The sequence below is a fragment of the Halichoerus grypus genome, chromosome 5 (genome assembly GCF_964656455.1).
Source record: "Halichoerus grypus chromosome 5, mHalGry1.hap1.1, whole genome shotgun sequence".
Lineage (NCBI taxonomy): Eukaryota > Metazoa > Chordata > Mammalia > Carnivora > Phocidae > Halichoerus > Halichoerus grypus.
In genome coordinates this window covers 24,366,422-24,385,325 of record NC_135716.1, presented here as the reverse complement: position 1 = coordinate 24,385,325, position 18,904 = coordinate 24,366,422, and positions in this window count along the sequence as shown.

Genomic DNA, 18,904 nt, shown 5'->3' with positions numbered 1-18,904 from the left:
AGGCAATAATTGAATCTTTATGTATAACCTTTAGATAAAGGATATAGGTAATTTTAAAATTTCTACTTTTGCTCTCATACACATAATCTTACATCAGCATAATATATGACAAATACAACAAGCAGCCTCTGACCACAGTCAGCTGAGCTGTCCCAGCTTGAATAGCTAAGTGATAGTGTACTCTTAATGACAATAAACAATTTTACAAAATACCAAAAACATACAAGGTCATTCTGTGACCTTGATGCAGTGGGACAGAAACAAGACCATTCCATAGCAATGACTGAGCACAAACAAAAACTGAAGCACCATCCAAACCACACAACTGACCTAAGATCCCCCTCACCCCATCCATGGTGATATAACTGCTCTTCCTTTCTTCTGCCTTTTAGATAAAAATTGGTAAGATACTCAACTAGAGGATTATCCTGTTCCATACCCTGTACTCCTTTGAGCCCTCTCCAGAATTATATAATACTAGCCAAAATCCTCTAACAAGTCCCTTACTAATGCCCTTTAACTGAGACACCTCATAGATGCATATTGTTGTCTGTCTGATTTGTTGCAGTGAGCCAAGAAACCCAGCTTTATTCTACTCTAGGTGTGTTGCAGGTGGTTTTTGACTCTAAGGAACTGATAAAGAAAATCCTTTAAAGATGTAACCATTAAATATCTGGTAGCACTGTGCATTTTTCTCAGAAAAATAATATAAAGCAAAGAAATATATTGAACATCTGTTTTCTGTCAAACGTCTTCTTTGGCAATTTGCATATTGAATCTTCTCAAGCATCCTGGGAAATTTTGCAATTTAAGAAACCAGGTCTGTGTAAATAATAGAATCATTATGTGATTGGTATTTTTCTGATAAAGAGTTTCATACAAAGCAGCACAGATGTATAATATTTCCTATTTTCATGTCCCTTACATTGAATGGATACCTCAGAAAAGCATCTACCACAGAGAGAAACCTCTTTTAACAGCATCCTTTTGGAATTTCTGTGCTACCCCACCTTTTTACTTTTTAGATAACCTCACCTAATCCAGGTCTCAGCTTTTATTTTAGACCATTAGTGTTCCAAGGTGAAATTTCTGAATTTGGGGAGATACCTTTGTAATGGTTAATAATGGTTTAAGCAAAGGAATTGTGAACCAGTCCTTCCTTTCCTATGATCTGAAACACTTTATAAAACATGGCAAGTATGTCTTTTAAAATTTTAAAATAACTGTTAATGAATAAACAAAGATATTTCTTTATTATCTTTTCTTTTTCCCCCAAGCGGTGTCAGTGTAATTACTTAATTTGCCTATCACTTCCAAACTGAATTTATATTTGAAATTCATACGTATCAAGTACCAATATAGACTAGGATGCTTTCTGGATTCTGTGAACTTCCATTAATTATCATTCTATTCTTTGCCAATTATATTTATTTCTTTATATTTCTAAAAATATCGAATTTCAATTTTGAGCCAATGATATGCACATTGATACATTTATTTTATTAATTTGTACAATCTATTAATTTAAAATGATTTTCAGAACACTAATGTTTAAATTTTAATTGAAGTTGATATTGCTACCCTAATTTTTATGTATTCAATATTTGTATATTTTTTCTGAACTTTATTTTTAATATAACTGCTTAACAAAAATAGTTTAGATCATCTATTTTCAGAATTTTAAATTGTATTTGTTTTTCAGATTTATTGTGATAACCAACAGGTTTACTCTTATAGATGCTTTATCATCAGCTCTACAAATCCATTAGTACATTTTAATCTTCTTAATTGATTTCTCAATAGCCTTTAATATGGCATCTCTTTCACTCTGGAAACACTTTATCTCCAATATATCTTACTCTTGGCTTTCCATTATTGTATGATTTATTACATTTGTCTCATTTACTGGCATCACTTTTTCTTCTTAAACTATAAGTATTTGAACATCTTAGGAATCATACATTATTCCTTTTTACTTATGTATATTTACTCCTTCAATGACTCATCCAGGATTATGACTTTAAAAGTCAATGTACTCATTTACTTTGAAATTTCTAACTCAGATTTTCTCCTGAGTGACTCTTTTTTACCCAAAAGTGTCTTTCTCTTTCTTTCATTTCTACTTGGATGTTTAGTAAGTATCTCAAACTGAACAAGTTTATTTTTTTAAGGTTTTAAGAAAACATCCTTATTCTTCTTATTAATGATAAGCAAATTTCATTATAAATTAAATTACAAATACACTGTATACTCTTTGGATATTTGTAATACATGGTAACAGTTACTATATGTGTTTAACTTTGTGTAATCTACTCCTTTTTTTAAAAAAAACTGATCAAGTGTAAAAAGTGGATTTCTTGGAGCATATTAGAATACTGATGAGAATGATTTAGTAAAGTGGGTAAATTTTACTGTTCCAGAAAAACAAAAAATAAAGATTCTGAAAGGGATCCAGAATACAAGAGAATTGATCTTTGAAAGGAAGAAAAATGCATTTTCTGTATACCAGAAGAGAAGCATAAAGTAAGGATAGATACAGGTATTATTTATGATGATTACTGTGGTGTTTGAAATTGGAGGAAATTATCATTTGTTGGCTAACTAATCCTTGTGAAGTGTGAAGTAAGGTCATCAGTTGAGGGTGCAAAAGTAAAGAAGAATGGCCAAAGTATGAGAATGAGGGGGGAAAAAAAGCAATAATTATTTCAGAAATTGAGCCTTTATAAATGTAAGAAAACAGGGGAGTAATGAAAATTCAGTTTGGTGTTTGCTGTTATGTTTTTATAATAAATACAATGTGTATAATTCACTCACACAGACAAAAAAAGGAATTATTGTACAAATACTAAACATTTGCACAATAGGGATGATCTGACAATTTGTAAACAATAAAGTACTAAAGACTAATAAGTATGAGCAATATTCACTCACAGTTATTACATGAAAATCTAAATATAGTTAATGAAATATTTTAATTACAGTATTGTAAGTATATATGTATTTCCCTCTTCCTCTCCCTTTCCTTCTCTCTTTCTGTCCCTCCTTAACTATGTATTCACCTCAGTATATTGTAATGAGACAGAATTTTGCATAAGTTATTTTTAGAAGTATAATTGATATAATAATTCCAAAGTGCATTTGATTACTTCTTAGAACCTGATCAAAGTGTCTAACCAAATTCAAATGTGTTTTTTTAAAGACATTCATTTTAAAATCATTTATGATAGAAAACCATTGGAAATTCTATCATACATCATAAAGAAATGAGTATATATATATAATGGAATATTTGTATAATGTTGACAAATATCATCATTAAATGCATACATGAGAAAATTCATTGAATTATTTGAGGACCTGGAGGTGATTACACAATCTCAATCAAAAATAAAATCCAGAGGAAAAATTTTCAAACTGCTAAAAAACCAAGAGAGAAACACATTATTATACCATGAACTTTAGAAGGAAGTGGCCAGTAAAATATTTAAAAAGTTTCTAGTTTAGGGATGCCTGGTGACTCAGTTGGTTAAGCGTCTGCCTTTGGCTCATGTTATGATCCCAGGGTCCTGGAATCGAGTCCTGCATTGGGCTCCTTGCTCACTAGGGAGCCTGCTTCTCCCTCAACCTGCTGCTGCCCCTGCTTGTGCTCTCTCTCTCTCTGACAAATAAATAAAATCTTTTTTAAAAATTAAAAATTAAAAAATAAATAAATAAAATAAAAAGTTTCTAGTTTAGTTGAGGGTCTTACCACACTTCTCCCAATTCCCAGAAGCAATAGTTGTATGCAACAAAATCTTGCATTTTGTCACTAATAGACCCATTTAAGGGACAAGAGAACTAAAAAAGAACAGCTTCATGGTTTCCTTGAAATATTAGCTAGTATTGTAAAAAATTCAAACACTACAAAGTGAATACTACAACTTCCCTTACCATTCTCACCCAAAAACATAACCAGCTCATTGCCATCATCAATGTATCTTTCCTAACATTGTTCTATGCATTCTTTGAACATGGCTTTCAGCATATTTCAATTCTGAGTCTTTACATTGTATAATGTTCTAAAGATGTATGGATTTTTATTCTACCATGCATCTTTTAACTTTCCTACAATAATTTGAAACACCTAATTATTTATGCAATCTCAATCTTAAAGTCATAGTACCAGATAGTAACTACAGATTATCAAACTCACTTTCCATGAATTAAGATATAGAATATAGTTCTTTAAACTTTAAAAGCTTTGAGTTGCTTCCCATTGCCCTTGAAATAAAATTCAAAAGTTTTCCTGTGGCCTATGATACCCTGCATGAGCCGTTCTGGTTATTTTTCCAGGTTTTCCTGCTGTTCTTCATTCTCATTCAGAACAACCCAACCCAAGTGTCATGCTTGACTTTACCCAACTTCCAAATTTCTTTTTTCCACAGAATATATGTCATTCCTTCTGCCTAGAAACATCTATCTAACATATATTCATGCCTTCATATCTCAGCAACAATAATCATTCCTTACAGAAATTCTCCCTATCTTTATATCCTGTCTCTCCATTTCTATCCTAGAATTCTGGTGTTTTTTTTTTTTCCCTTTTGTGTCATGCATCATACTGAAATTAAAATTGCATAATACATGTCTCCTCTAGTACATTATGAGCTCCAAGAAGCCAAGACACTGATTCAACTATATAGTGCTCTATCCCATGTCATTGCAAAAGATCCTCCCACATGGTATAAACCTAAGAAATAACTGAGTAAGTGTATGAATAAACTCCATTCTATGGCTACATTTTTAAAGTGGAAATCCCTGTATAGTAAGCAATCAGATAAGAATATCAAACAAGGTGTGCCTGGGTGGCTCAGTAGGTTAAGTGTCTGACTCTCGGTTTCAGCTCAGGTCATGATCTCATAGTCCTGAGAATGAACCCCAAGTCAGGCTCTGCATTCAGCAGGGAGTCTGCTTGAGATTCTTTCCCTTCCTCTGCCCCTCCCCACCCCCCGCTCTCTCTCACTTTCTCTAAAATAAAGAAATCTTAAAAAAAAAAAAAAAATCAAACAGACAAATGAAGACCTAGTTTAGTGACTGAACCAGAAATGCCATTATAGTAAAGATTTTGAGCAAAAAGGAGGGGTAGCATTTTAAGATGTGTGAATAGTATTTTCTTTTCAAGACTGTCATATAACATCTAAATTCTTTTACTGTCTTTGTAGAACGGGAATATTTTTGCTCCTGTGGTATGACCAGTTGAAGAATACCTATAATTCTCAATGTCATTGCTAAATTTACTAATGTAACTTTGATGTTTTATGTATCAATATTGAACTAGGAATTGGATGAAAGTAACCTCTATTTTATAATTTTATGGACCTGGGCAACAGTTTGAAAAACCTGAATAAGAGTTCGATTATGTATAAACTTTATGACTCTATATATAAGGAAAAATACTTTCTTAAATATAATTTCCATGTGTTATTATCCCTAATATTTTTTTGTGAAATATGAGGTTGTGCAATGATAGCTATCTCCCAAAATATTGATCTTTATGATATTAGTCACATAGGAACAATGATTAGTTTTGTGAATATAAACTATATATATATTTATGCATTTAAGTATGTGTGTAGGTATGTTTCAGTGGGAATATGGCCTTCACAATTAATACAAAATTTATTTTACTGGTCATCAACATAATTGTAAATGCTCTAGGAGCATACTCTTACTGAAGCTTCCAGTTTTGGAAGTCTTCTCATGCTTCCCTAAATACTTCTCCCATCTTTCTGAAAACAAATTCAGTAATTTTCAGAGGAATCCAGGAAATTTTTTGGTAGTTAGCTTAAATTGATAAATCATAATATTGTTCCATGTTAATTGTAGAGAAGTTCTAACACGGTGTCCTTACCATCCACTCATCTTATTATCACCTCTGTTGCAGGAAATTAAAATTGCTTGGATCTGATCCTAACAGATTAAGCTAACACTCTCAGCTTTAACTTTTCTGTCACACATCTTCTCCAATGGCAAAGCTTGTGATTTGAATAACATATCCATTAAATATTTTAATCATTTTGTAGAATTGAACTGGGTAAAAATTGAACCATATCTGTGGTTTTTCTAACACTCACATAAACACACACATGTTAAAGGCACAAATACATACTCTTCTGTACACCATGCCCCTTTCATTAGACAATTTTGATTCTAATTAGTTGTGTATGGACCTTATTATCTAATTACAATCTAATTTTAAAAAATAAAAACCATTGCATAGAGTATCTCCAATCTTAATCATGGACATTAATATACTGTTCTTTGAAATTCAATCTGACAGCCTCTTCAAATTCAGAAATTGACTTGCTAGAGACCTTCAAGGTCATGATCCTTCAAAACACTGTTGGTCAAATTGCCCTGACACACCTCCTGCAGGAAAAACTACTATTTGATTATTAATGTGCAATGGAAAAGTGACATAGCTTTGCATAATGATCTTATAGATCAAGAAAAAAAATTTACAAAATGAGCTAGCAAAAATACCTTGAGTTAACCTCATGTATATAATGAATGCAAAAAAAGAGCATGATTTGAGGGCGCCTGGGTGGCTCAGTTGGTTAAGCGACTGCCTTCGGCTCAGGTCATGATCCTGGAGTCCCTGGATCGAGTCCCGCATCGGGCTCCCTGCTCGGCAGGGAGTCTGCTTCTCCCTCTGACCCTCCCCCCTCTCATGTGTTCTCTCTCATTCTCTCTCTCAAATAAATAAATAAAATCTTTAAAAAAAAAAAAAAAAAAAAAAGAGCATGATTTGATACGTGAATCTTTATTTCTGAATAAAGAATTCTGAGTTTCTAAAAGGCATTGCAAATATGCTAGATTATACATGATTTTCATATCCTCGATATAAAACATATGGAATATGTGTATATAGATTCTTGACTTCACAATGGAAAATAGTTTCAATACTATTGATTATACAACCAATTAAATTGTATAAACTGCAGACCAGTTCATATTTTTAAAGATTTTATTTATTTATTTATTTATTTATTTATTTGAGAGAGAGAGAGTGTGCATGAGCGGGGGGAGGGGCAGAGGGAGAAACAGACTCCCCACTGAGAAGGGAGCCCAATATGAGACTTGATCCCAGGATCCTAGGATCATGACATGAGCTGAAGGCAGACACTTAACTGACTGAACCACCCAGGCACGCCATAGGTCAATTTATAAAGAAATAGTTGTACGCCCCTCTGCTACATTTTAACTCAAATCAACACAAATACATCCATTTAGTATATAGTATACATTAATAATTATTTTTAATTATTTATATATTAATTATAATTTAAATATGAAGCAAAAACCCATAGAAAATATATTGTATACAAATAACATATATATATGTGTGTATATATATATATATGTATACACACACACACAAACATACACACACACCCATGTGAGTGCACACACACACACATATAGAAATGCATAGAAATACGTAGTGGGATACATTAAGGGATATTTATTTCATAAAAATGTTTTTATAAATTGTTCTTTGATAAACTTTTTCATGAAATTAAAATCTATGTAATGATACATATCACCCACAATATCTCATGTATGTATGTATGTATGAAAATCTAATAATAAAATCAATTAGTTTGCCAGAGCAGCACAGCAAGTCACAAGCAGATTATAATTATATATCGAAACTTCTAAAGATAAAGAGACAATTCCAAAAATTCTAGAAAAGGAATAGAAATTATCTGGCATCTGATTTCTCATCAGGAAAACTGTACACCAGAGGGCACTGAAAAATGGTTTCTAAGTTGTAAATTAGAGAGAGAATTTTGATTCACCAATTTTATACCTTTAAGGTCTGTCTTTCAAGAAGCTACGTAAAATAAGATACATTTTCTGATATGTGAGAAATCAAACAAGGTTTCTCTCCCATGCATCATTTCTTAGGAAATCACCTCTAGCAAATGACAAAAAGGAAGACAGTGAATATAAAATATTTTATAAGGTAAATGTTATAACTCAGAATTTCCATGAAAGTAAATTAATCAATCATTCGTAATATTTCCATATCAAGCCCATAAAGCAATCACTTGAAACACGAGTAGGAAGAGAGTAGGCTCCAGAGGAATATCTGTAAAGGAATGTGTCATATTTTAAGAAATAGGTAAGGTGAAAAAAGAGATGAGAGATGGATGACAGTGATTAAACTGAGTAGTAGATAAATATTTTTAAGAATATATGTATGTATGTTACATGTGTATACAGATTACATACAGAATGCATACAGCTTACCTGTTTATTTTCTTTGTGTGCATCTATGAGTCTGTCTATAACATTACTCTCCAACTTATGTTTTTGGGTTTTCATGAATAGCGAATTCCTTTCTGAGCCATCTCTTTTCCAAATTATCACAATTTGGCTATAGAAGAAACATTAAGAAATGTGATTCTTGGGGCCCTGGGTGGCTCAGTCATTAAGCGTCTGCCTTCGGCTCAGGTCATGATCCCAGCGTCCTGGGATCGAGCCCCGCATCGGGCTCCCTGCTCAGCGGGAGGCCTGCTTCTCCCTCTCCCACTCTCCCTGCTTGTGTTCCCTCTCTCGCTGCATCTCTATCAAATAAATAAAAAAAAAAATCTAAAAAAAAAAAAAAAAAAAAAGAAATGTGATTCTTTGTCTTTGCCATGTAACATCACTGGACACTTTGTACATGAATGGATCAATAGGTACTCAGTAGGTATTTGTTGTATGAATGATTAATCAGACCATTAGGAACTAGAATAATGTCCTCTCATTGGAACGATTAGCCAACAGCACACCTAAGGGGAAAAATGTCAGTGTGTATATATACATATATACACATAAACTGACCTGATACATGTTGTAGAGTGTGGAGAAGCAGAGAGACAAAGGTAATTGTTTTACAGCAAAAACTGATCAAATTTGGTATCAATGATGATGTAGGGAAGTCAGTAGAGTAATTTGGTTATTTGAAGATAGAAGATGTTGAGTTCATTGTAAGATATGTTTTTATAGAGGGGCCAACAGTATATCCAAATAGAGATATTAATATCATCATCTGTTAGCATAATTGTTTTTTCTAGCCTCTAGAAATATTGGAATTTCTTGTAGATTTTCACCTTTTAATGTGTTTCCATAGCACATGGGATTGAAGTATTGCTGCCTAGGTACTTAACATAATGTACTGATTTTGATCTACTAAATTCTTGATTTCTTGAGAGCAACAGACTATTTTGATTATTTTATTTATAAGAGTCTCATATATTGCCTGACACACAGACTTTCTACAGATATATGTTTGGGTTTTTCGTTTTTTTGTTTTGTTTTGTTTTGTTTTTTAAGATTTTATTTATATATTTGACAGAGAGAGAGCGAGCACAAGCAAGTGGAGCAGCAGACAGAGGGAGAGGGAGAAGCAGGCTCCCTGCTGAGCAGGGACCTGATGCGGGGCTCGATCCCAGGACCCTGGGATCATGACCCGAGCTGAAGGCAGACGCTTAACCGACTGAGCCACCCAGGCACCCCTCTACAGATGTATGTTAAACTGAACAAACAAGTCCAGAAATAAAGAAATAGGTTTTTAACCTGGGGACTCTCTTCAAATTAGAGTTTAAATCAAGTGATAGGTGTCTGAAAGTCCTCAGTTAGAGGCAAGACTGGCATTAACAGAATGTAAGGAAGTATTCATGATGGAGAATATTTAGTAATAAATAAATCAGGCTATGTAAAATAAATGCATCTGGAGCATAACAGTTATCAAAATATTTTACTGAATAGTTATCCTGAAAGTTTGTTGTAGACATTTTCTTACAAAATAACACTAGAAAATATTTTTAAATTAGTTTATTAGTTTTGCTTTAACAAAGCATCATGTTTTAGAAATTATAGACAGGACAAATAATCTTAAGTTGATGTATTCTTCAATAGAGTTTTTGAAAAATATGGTAGTGTTTTTCAAAACTCTACCAAATAAATTTTTTTCAGCTTATATAGGGTTCTCTCTTAGAATGGATATGAAGGTTATTTTGCAACAATATTTGAGGATTCCTTCTTTTTCCAAGGATCTTCTTTAATTTCTTGATATCCAAAATAAATCCTATTGGAGTTCTTATGACTGCAACATTTTTGTTCATTTTTTCATACTTCAATATGTACAGTACTAACTCTGTCAGGACCTCATTCATCTGGCTTTCTGTAGATTGAGAAAGTTCTCCCAAGTCACTTTCATAAACTTCATTATATTAAAAATTACTATAAGGTTTTTATTTTTAACTTTTTAAATGTATTTTCTTTATACTGAGATCTCGCAAATGCTGGACTTTCAGAAACAGAGAGGCCTATGAAGAATTGACATGTGAAAGAGGTAGATCAATTCTGGCTATAAGGGAGAGCGATATTAGAGTAGGACTAATTTTATGAGGAGGCAGCTCTTTAATGAATATTACGCTGTTAGTGTGATTATTTTCTTCCATGAGTAATTTGATTAATAAATACGCTGATCCAAATGAAGAAATTTCTACATATACACCAATGTATGTATCCCTTCTCCCTTTCTAACTGCTGTATTACCCAGAATGTCTAAAACATAATCTATTGTGTGTCACAATGCCAGGGCCTATAAAACACATTTAATATATACAAATATAGAAAATCAAGTCTCTACTGTCAGAGAGCCTGTAGACATCTTTTCATTCCACTCTGGACTACCTCTGTGTGTTCGTTTTCCAGAGTCCCCAGAATATAGCAAGATTGTTTCTAGTATTTACGAAAAGCTAATTTCCTATATTGCTTATAAAATCCCCCATAAAACCTCTACTTTTTTCATAAACTTTTATTCAGCTACTTAAAAGTTAATTTGTTCTTAATTGCTGATGTAGTGTTTATACAATACATGTTTATTTTATATTGTATCTAGCAAGAGAAATAAGCACAGTGATATGCAGGTAAAAATAAGAAAAGTATGGGTTAAATACATTTACTTTGTAACATGGGGAATAACAAATATATTCAAGTTATTGTATGATACATAGTATTTTTAGTTCAAGCTAAATTTTAAAAATGGTTATAAGCATCTAGAGGGTAAGTTTGCAATTCTGCTAAACTCTGTATGGCATTATATAATGCTTATTTGCTTTTTATTACAATATATTTTGAATTGTTTGTAGTAAATGCAAAGGTGCAGTGTAACATTTGTTATAAGCCACTGCTTAAAGTAGAGCCTTATTGATCAAGGGGTTTGAAGTGAAGGTTTAATATCTTAGACTGTCATTAAAAAAAGAGGGAAAATATAGAAATTCAAATCAAAGTCCAAAAGTGAATACCTTATGAAAGAGAACAGAAGCTTATAAAATGAATCATCAACTAAAATATATATGATTGCTTTTGGGTATGTTTCATTGTTCAGGTGTAATCAATATGACAATCCAAGTCAGAAACTATAAAAGCAATAACTTTTAAAAGTCTTTGAACATTTATTGCTCATCTCTCTTGCATTTCATTTGATTCAGAGTGCTTCAAATTTGAAATAATCTAAGTAGAATGCAGTCATTGTGCTTGAAATGGTTAGTGTAGGCAATTGAAAGAAACGTTCAGCTTTCTATTTGATGTTACTGCTGGTATTTTATGCCTTGTAATAAGGCCAGAGGTAACTACACTTAGTCAAGGAAACTCTGTTGACTATATATATATATATATATATATATATATATTACTCTAATATATTCTATTTATTTTATTTTCTATCTGTAAAATATCCTTTTGTAGGAAAATACACACACACACACACACACATTCACACATACACTTTACAATTCTATAGATAAAAAACACAGTTCCTAATCCCAGAATAATAAAGAACAAGTAGATATTAGGTAAATGCCATTGTAATTAAAACTAAAAGTTTTGTCTGGTTGGTTGGCTGGTTTGGTTTTTATCAAAATTACAAAGAATATTCTATACATGCCAACTTTCAAATCTGTTTCTTGAGATTTATTATGTGACTTTTCATTTCTAACATCCTTGTAATGGAAACTGTATGGGTAATTGTACCAACTTGAGAATGCTGTACCTATCTTAAGATTTCCATAAAAGGTAATAGTCACCTAAAGATGAGTGTCAAAACCAGACTGGAAAATGCCAGTTTGAAAGGAGTTTGTTTTAAAAGTCCTAGAGACTTGTTCTGAGTATCCCTAATGAATATTAAGAAACCAGGTCAACCAAGGGCAAGATCTATTTTTCCTTTTGCCTCATATTTGTTTTATCTTCTTTATTTCATATCATCTCTGCTTTTTGCAGTGTAACCAGGGAAATTAGATGTGAAGAACTGAAGAACTTAGGAGATCAGATGGGAACTAGAGAAGCTAGGAAGAGTAAAGGATGAACAAAACCAAGGCTACTGAAATATGCAATTGATTAGCCCCAGATGCCTCTAATATAAATACTGGAGACATATTTTCAACATGAGAGCTGTTATGGATACTTAGTTAAAATAGGAAAGCAAGCAACATTTTATATTTCTCTTTCATACATCTTCTCCTGTGTCCCCAGTCCAACTCCCGCCCCCCTCCCAATAATCCAGAATCCTCTATAGACTGATGTAAGAACAATTTTATAGTGAGACCCATGCTTCATCCTATGTTCATTCATTGTTTTAAAAACATAATTTTAATGCGAGGGTTAAATTTGTTTTAGATATTATACTTAATTCTCAGAAGTGTAATACATTGTGGGGATGATTGGAAATAACAAATTAGTAAAATGAGGAGATAAATGTGAAGAAAATAAAATCATGTAGGAGATGATAAAAAGGAGAATAAAATGATGTTTCAAATGAGTGAAGTATTAAATGGATATGTGTTTATAAGCCAGAAGGATTAGTAGGTTAGAATAGCCATGAAGACTCAAAGGTCTAATTCAAAGAATTTGCTTTGAAATAAGTAGACTAGAAAATTATTTTTCAATGAATTACAGTACAATAGCAAAAAAAAATTATACATGATGTTTAGTGCATGGTCAGGTGTTAGGCATTGTCAGAGATTGGGTTTCTCAGAAAGCAATGCTGAGACAAATGCATATGAAGGAAGTTTCCTGGGGGAGCTTTTCTGGGTAATCACACATAAGGAAGCTGAAGAAGCAAATGGAAAAGTTGATGTATTAGTTAGAGTTATCCAAAGCTGGAGACGTAGGAGAACCAATGGTTCAGTTCCAATTCAAGTCAATGATTTTCAGGAAGCTGCTTTATGTTTTTATAGGATGATTTGAGCAATTGTGTATAAAATAAACTATGATTGTGGGGCCAAGACGAAAGAAGTCAGAAGAGTTGTTTGGTTGGTTGGCTGAGTGATTCTAAGCCAAAGTCACTTGATATAGAAGCAGAATAGAGAATGATGACTAGAAGACAGATATGAACATGTTCACGAAGTCTGAGATGTCTTCTCTGCAAATGCTTGAGAATAAGGTGAGGGAAAAGAACTGACATTTGGGTTTGGCAAAAAAAAAAATATTGTTTTCTGGAAAGTTGAGTTTCAGTAGAATGTTTGATATCCAAAAAAATAAAAATATGTGTTGATGAGAAAAGAGACAAAGAGAAATGGACATGGTGAGTATTGACAAATTTCTGGAAAAAAAATAAGGTTATAGTTCAGGGTGAAATGTCAAAGACAAAATGCCAGCTTATATAGAACTTTGGAAATAAGACATATTTGCAAGCAGTCAGATATTACACCTTATTAGATTGTGATGTATAAAATAATGAGAACAGTGGGCACAGATCTGTGGAAACACACATTTGGAAACCTCAGTAATGAAACAACTAATTGATGAATTTGCTATTCAACAGTCCTGGCAGATTTGTACAGAGGGCCTGGCACTTCACCTGATTTTGTGAAGAATAAAACTGAATTTTCAGGGGCGCCTGGGCGGCTCAGTTGTTAAGTGTCTGCCTTCGGCTCAGGTCATGATCCCTGGGTCCTGGGATCAAGCCCTGCATTGGGCTCCCTGCTCAGCGGGAAGCCTGCTTCTCCCTCTCCCACCTCTGCCTGTTTGTGTTCCCTCTCTCGCTGTGTCTCTCTCTGTCAAATAAATAAAATCTTAAAAAAAAAAAAAAAAAAAACAACAACTGAATTTTCAGAAACATTTCCTAATCTTTTTTGCTCAAATTTGCCTTATGAATGAGTTGTAGAATGACAACTTTAATTCTCTTTATAAGCTGAATGAAGACTTCTAAAATATCTTTCCATTAAATCCATGTGCTTGAGGGAATGCTGAGAGCAATATTACTTGCCTTGCAATTCTCCAAAATTAGTCCTTGAGAAAGTACATTGGGACAGTTTTACTTTTTTGGCAAAATAATTAGTTTAATCATCAGCTTTAATTTATAGTTCAATACAGAAGCCCTTTTAAAGGACAATTCATCTTAACTCTCAAAGCCAGATCATTGGAAATAGACAAAACAAATGGCCAGAGCAAATAGAAATTAATACATCAAAAGCAAAATTCTTTGTTTACTTATATGTAAAATGAACTCATCACTCCTTGTCCAAATGGCTATGATTCATCAAATGATAAAAAGGCATTTATATATGCCCAATTTTTTAACCTTCTGTAAAATTATTACTTGTGACTCAAAGATTTTTATCAGCTAATAAAATATTTTTAATTTATAATTCTCATAAAGGTTCTTTTTGTTTCATATTTAGTTTACATAGTTACTAATTATTGTTCATATAGTGAATTTATATTTCAAATCTTCATATTGAGAAGAGCCAATTAAAATCAGTATTTTTCATCATAAAAGCATAGTCATTTCAATTTGCTTCGATATTATTTAGTTTGTTTCCATTGCTTTTTGTTACACTTCATTCTTTTATACTAAGTCATTTAAAAAACATCTTTTCCAGATAGCAATAACAGTCCATTTGTCAGTATATTGAACAGCAAATTGTAAAGTATATCATAAAAATATCATAAAATATGTATGCTTTAAAGAGGGCACGTACTGAATGGAGCACTGGGTGTTATATGCAAACAATGAATCATGGAACACTACATCAAAAACTAATGATGTAATGTATGGTGATTAACATAACATAATAAAATAAAAAATATATATATATATAAAAAAAATGAAATCTGTTCGGCAATCACCTGGCCAAACTCCAAATTCAGTAATTATCTTATTCATTACTAAATGCACCTAGTGGCCTGAACAAGAACTTAAAAAACAGGGATTCTTTTGTGTGTCTTCTAATAATAATAAATGGTAATAATGATAATAAAAACCACTATTTATTGTAAAAAATAAATAAATAAATAAAATAAAATATATTTAAAAAATAAAATAAAATGATGATAAAACAAAATGATACAAAATATCCACCTTCCAGATCAAGACATAAAATATTAATACTATGTCCAAAGCCTTCCATGTGCCTCTCATAATAGTACCCTTCAACCTTTCTCAGGGACAACTGCAAGCACTAATTTTTATTAATTATATCCTTCCCTTTCTACATAGTTTCTTTTTTTAAGATTTTATTTATTTATTTGACAGAGAGAGACACAGTGAGAGAGGGAACACAAGCAGGGGGGTGGGGGAGGGAAAGCAGGCTTCCTGCGGAGCAGGGAGCCCGATGCGGGGCAATAGTTTTAAAATTATATATGTCTGTTGTTATCTGTAAGGTTTCAAACTGGAAAGGAAAACCACATGAATATTGTGAAATATGAATTGTATTATGTGAATTAGTCCTTACACAGTTGTGGGAGGAAATGAGGAAGAAGAAGTCCAAAAAGGATCAGAAAAAATAACTAAGCCTGCTTGGTATTATTAACATGTCAGACCTGGCAGGAAGCTAGGCATGTCCAGTTACTAGACTGGAAGTACAAAGAGGCTTGGTGGAATACTCAAAGGAAGGTTATTGGCTCTTGGGGCTATTGCCTCATATGTAATATGCATGTAAGTTTCTTCCATATCTTCTATAGTCTGATAACTCACTTCTTTTCAGTGCTAAATAATATTCCATTGCCTGGATGTACCAAAATTCACTTATCCATTCACCAACTGAAGGACATTTTCGTTGCTTCCAATTTTTGACAGTTTTAAAGAAAGCTGCTATAAATATCTGTGTGCAGATATTTTTGTAGACTTAAGTTTTCAACTCCTTTAGGTAAATACCAAGGAGTATGCTTACTGGATCATATGGTAATAGTATGTTGAGTTTTGTAAGAAACCACTAAACTGTCTCCCAAAGTGGTTGTATCATTTCACATTCTGACCAGCAACATATGAGAACTTCTCTAGCTCCATCCACACCAGTACTTAGGGTTATCAGTGTTCAAGATTTGGGCCATTTTAATAGGTACATAGTAGTATATCATTGTTGTTTTAATTTTCATCTCCCTGATGAGTTATGTGAAGCATCTTTTCATAAGTGTGTATGTCATCTGTGTATTTTCTTTAGTGAAGTGTCAAAGGTTTTGGCCCATTTTTTTTTGAATAGGTTGTTTGTTTTCTAATTATTGAGTTTTGAGAATACTTTGCATATTTTGGGTAACAATCTTTCATTGATCCTTTTGCAAATATTTTCTCCTAGTCTGCATTCTCTTGATATTGCTTCTCATTTTTTTGATATTGTCTGTCAAAAAGCAGAAGTTTTTAATTTTAATGAACTCCAGCTTATCAGTTATTCCTTTCATGTATCAAGTCTTTGGAGTTTTACCTAAAAAAGCATCAGCATACACAAGATCATCTAGGTTTTCTTCTGTGATCTCTTAGGAGCTAAGTTTTGCATCTTACATTTCCATCTATGATCCAATTAGAATTATTTTTTGTGAATAGCATAAAGTCTCTGTGGAGATTCATTTTTTGGCATGTGGATGTCCAGTTTGTTCCAGCACCATTTGTTAAAGATACTTTGTTCCATTGTATTGCCTCTGCTTCTTTGTCAAAGATGAGTTGACTATATATATGGGGGTTATTTCTGGGCTCTCAATTCTGTTCCATTGAGCTTGGTCTATTCTTTCACCAATACCACACTGTCTTGATTACTATAGTTTTATAATAACTCTAAAAGTTGGGTAGCATTAGTCCTCCCATTCTGTTCTTCCTCTTCATTATTGTATTGGTTATTCTGGGTCTTTTGCCTCTCCATACAAACTAGAATCAATATGTTGATATCCATAAAATAACTTGCTGGGATTTTTATTGGGATTTTATTAAATCTATAGATCAAGTTGGGAAGAACCAACATCTGGACAATTTTGAGTCTTTCTATCAATTAACTTGGAACATCTCTCCATTTATTTAGTTTTTTGGTATTGTTTATCAGAGTTTTATAGTTTTCCTTATATAAAAGTTGTGTATGTTTTGTTAGATTTATACCTAAGTATTTCATTTTGGGGGTGCTAATGTAAAGATACTATGTTTTTAATTTCAAGTTCCACTTGTTCATTGTTAGTATATAGGAAAGCAATTGTTTTTTGTACATTAATTTTATATCCTGAAACCTTGCTATAATTGCTTATTCCTGGAGTTTCTTTGTCAATTCTTTCTGATTTCCTCAGAGACAATCATGTCATCTTCGAACTAACGAACAAAATCTTTATTTCTTCCTTCATAATCAGTATACCTTTTGTTTCCTTACCTTGTCTTATAGCATTACTAAGGAATTTCAGTCTTAAGTTGAAAAGGAGTCATGAGAGAGAACATCCTTTCCTTGCACCTGATCTTATTGGGAAAGTTTTTTAATTTCTTACCATTTAAGTAAGATTTTTTGTAGATAGACTTTATCAAGTTCAGGAAGTCTCCCTCTACTCCTAGCTTACTCAGAATTTTTATCATAAATGGGTGTTGGATTTATCGAATATTTTTTCTGCGTCTATTGATATGATCCTGTAATTTTTCTTTTTTAGTCTGTTGATGTAATAGATTATATTTATCAATTTTTGAAGGTTGAACCAGCCTTCCACACCTGGAATAAATACTACTTGGTCATAGTGTATAATAATTCTTTTTATACTTTTTTGGATTTGATATGCTAATATTTTTTTGAGGATTTTAAATGTATGTTATGACAAGTATTGGTGTCTAGTTTTCTTTCCCTGTAACGTTTTTTGTATGGTTTTGATATTAGGGTAACACTGGCCTCATAGAATGAGTTTTGAAGTATGCCCTCTGCTTCTATCCTCTGATAAAGATTGTAAAGAATTGGTATGACTGGATTCCCATGGAGTTTTTAACTCTGCAGAATTATCTGCGCTGAACCTCCAGCAATTTGTCAATTACAGTTCAGCTTTTCCTACCTAGCACTGGTTCCTGTGATAACTTCACCTTTTGAATCTCTGCTTCAATTAGCCACAACGCCCTATATTTGCCTGTCTGCCTCCACAGTCTTGGGGGCAGCAACTTACCCTGTGTCCTTCCCCCCAACCCCCCTTTTTAAAAAGATTTTATTTATTGATTTATTTATTGATTTATTTATTTGAGAGAGAGTTCAGGGGGAGGAGCAGAAGGGGAAGGAGAGGGAAAGAAAAGAATTTCAAACAGTCTCTGCTGAGCATGGAGCCCAATGCAGGGCTCAATCTCAGGACCCTGAGATCAGGACGTGAGCCCAAATCAAGAGTCAGACGCCCAGTGGACTGAGCCACCCAGGCTCCCCTGTTGTTTCCTCTTATGCATCCAAGAAGAGTTCTTGATTTTTCAGTCTGTTCAACTTTTTACTTTCTTTCAGAATGGAGTAGCATCTTCCAAACTCTTTACATGCAGCATTGGAAACCAGAAGTCCAATAAAGTTTAATCTTCAAACACCAAAAATGTTAAAATGAAGGCAAGAGATTTACCATGACTGCTGCCAAAGAAAGTGTAAAATAATAACCAAAGATAAAGGAA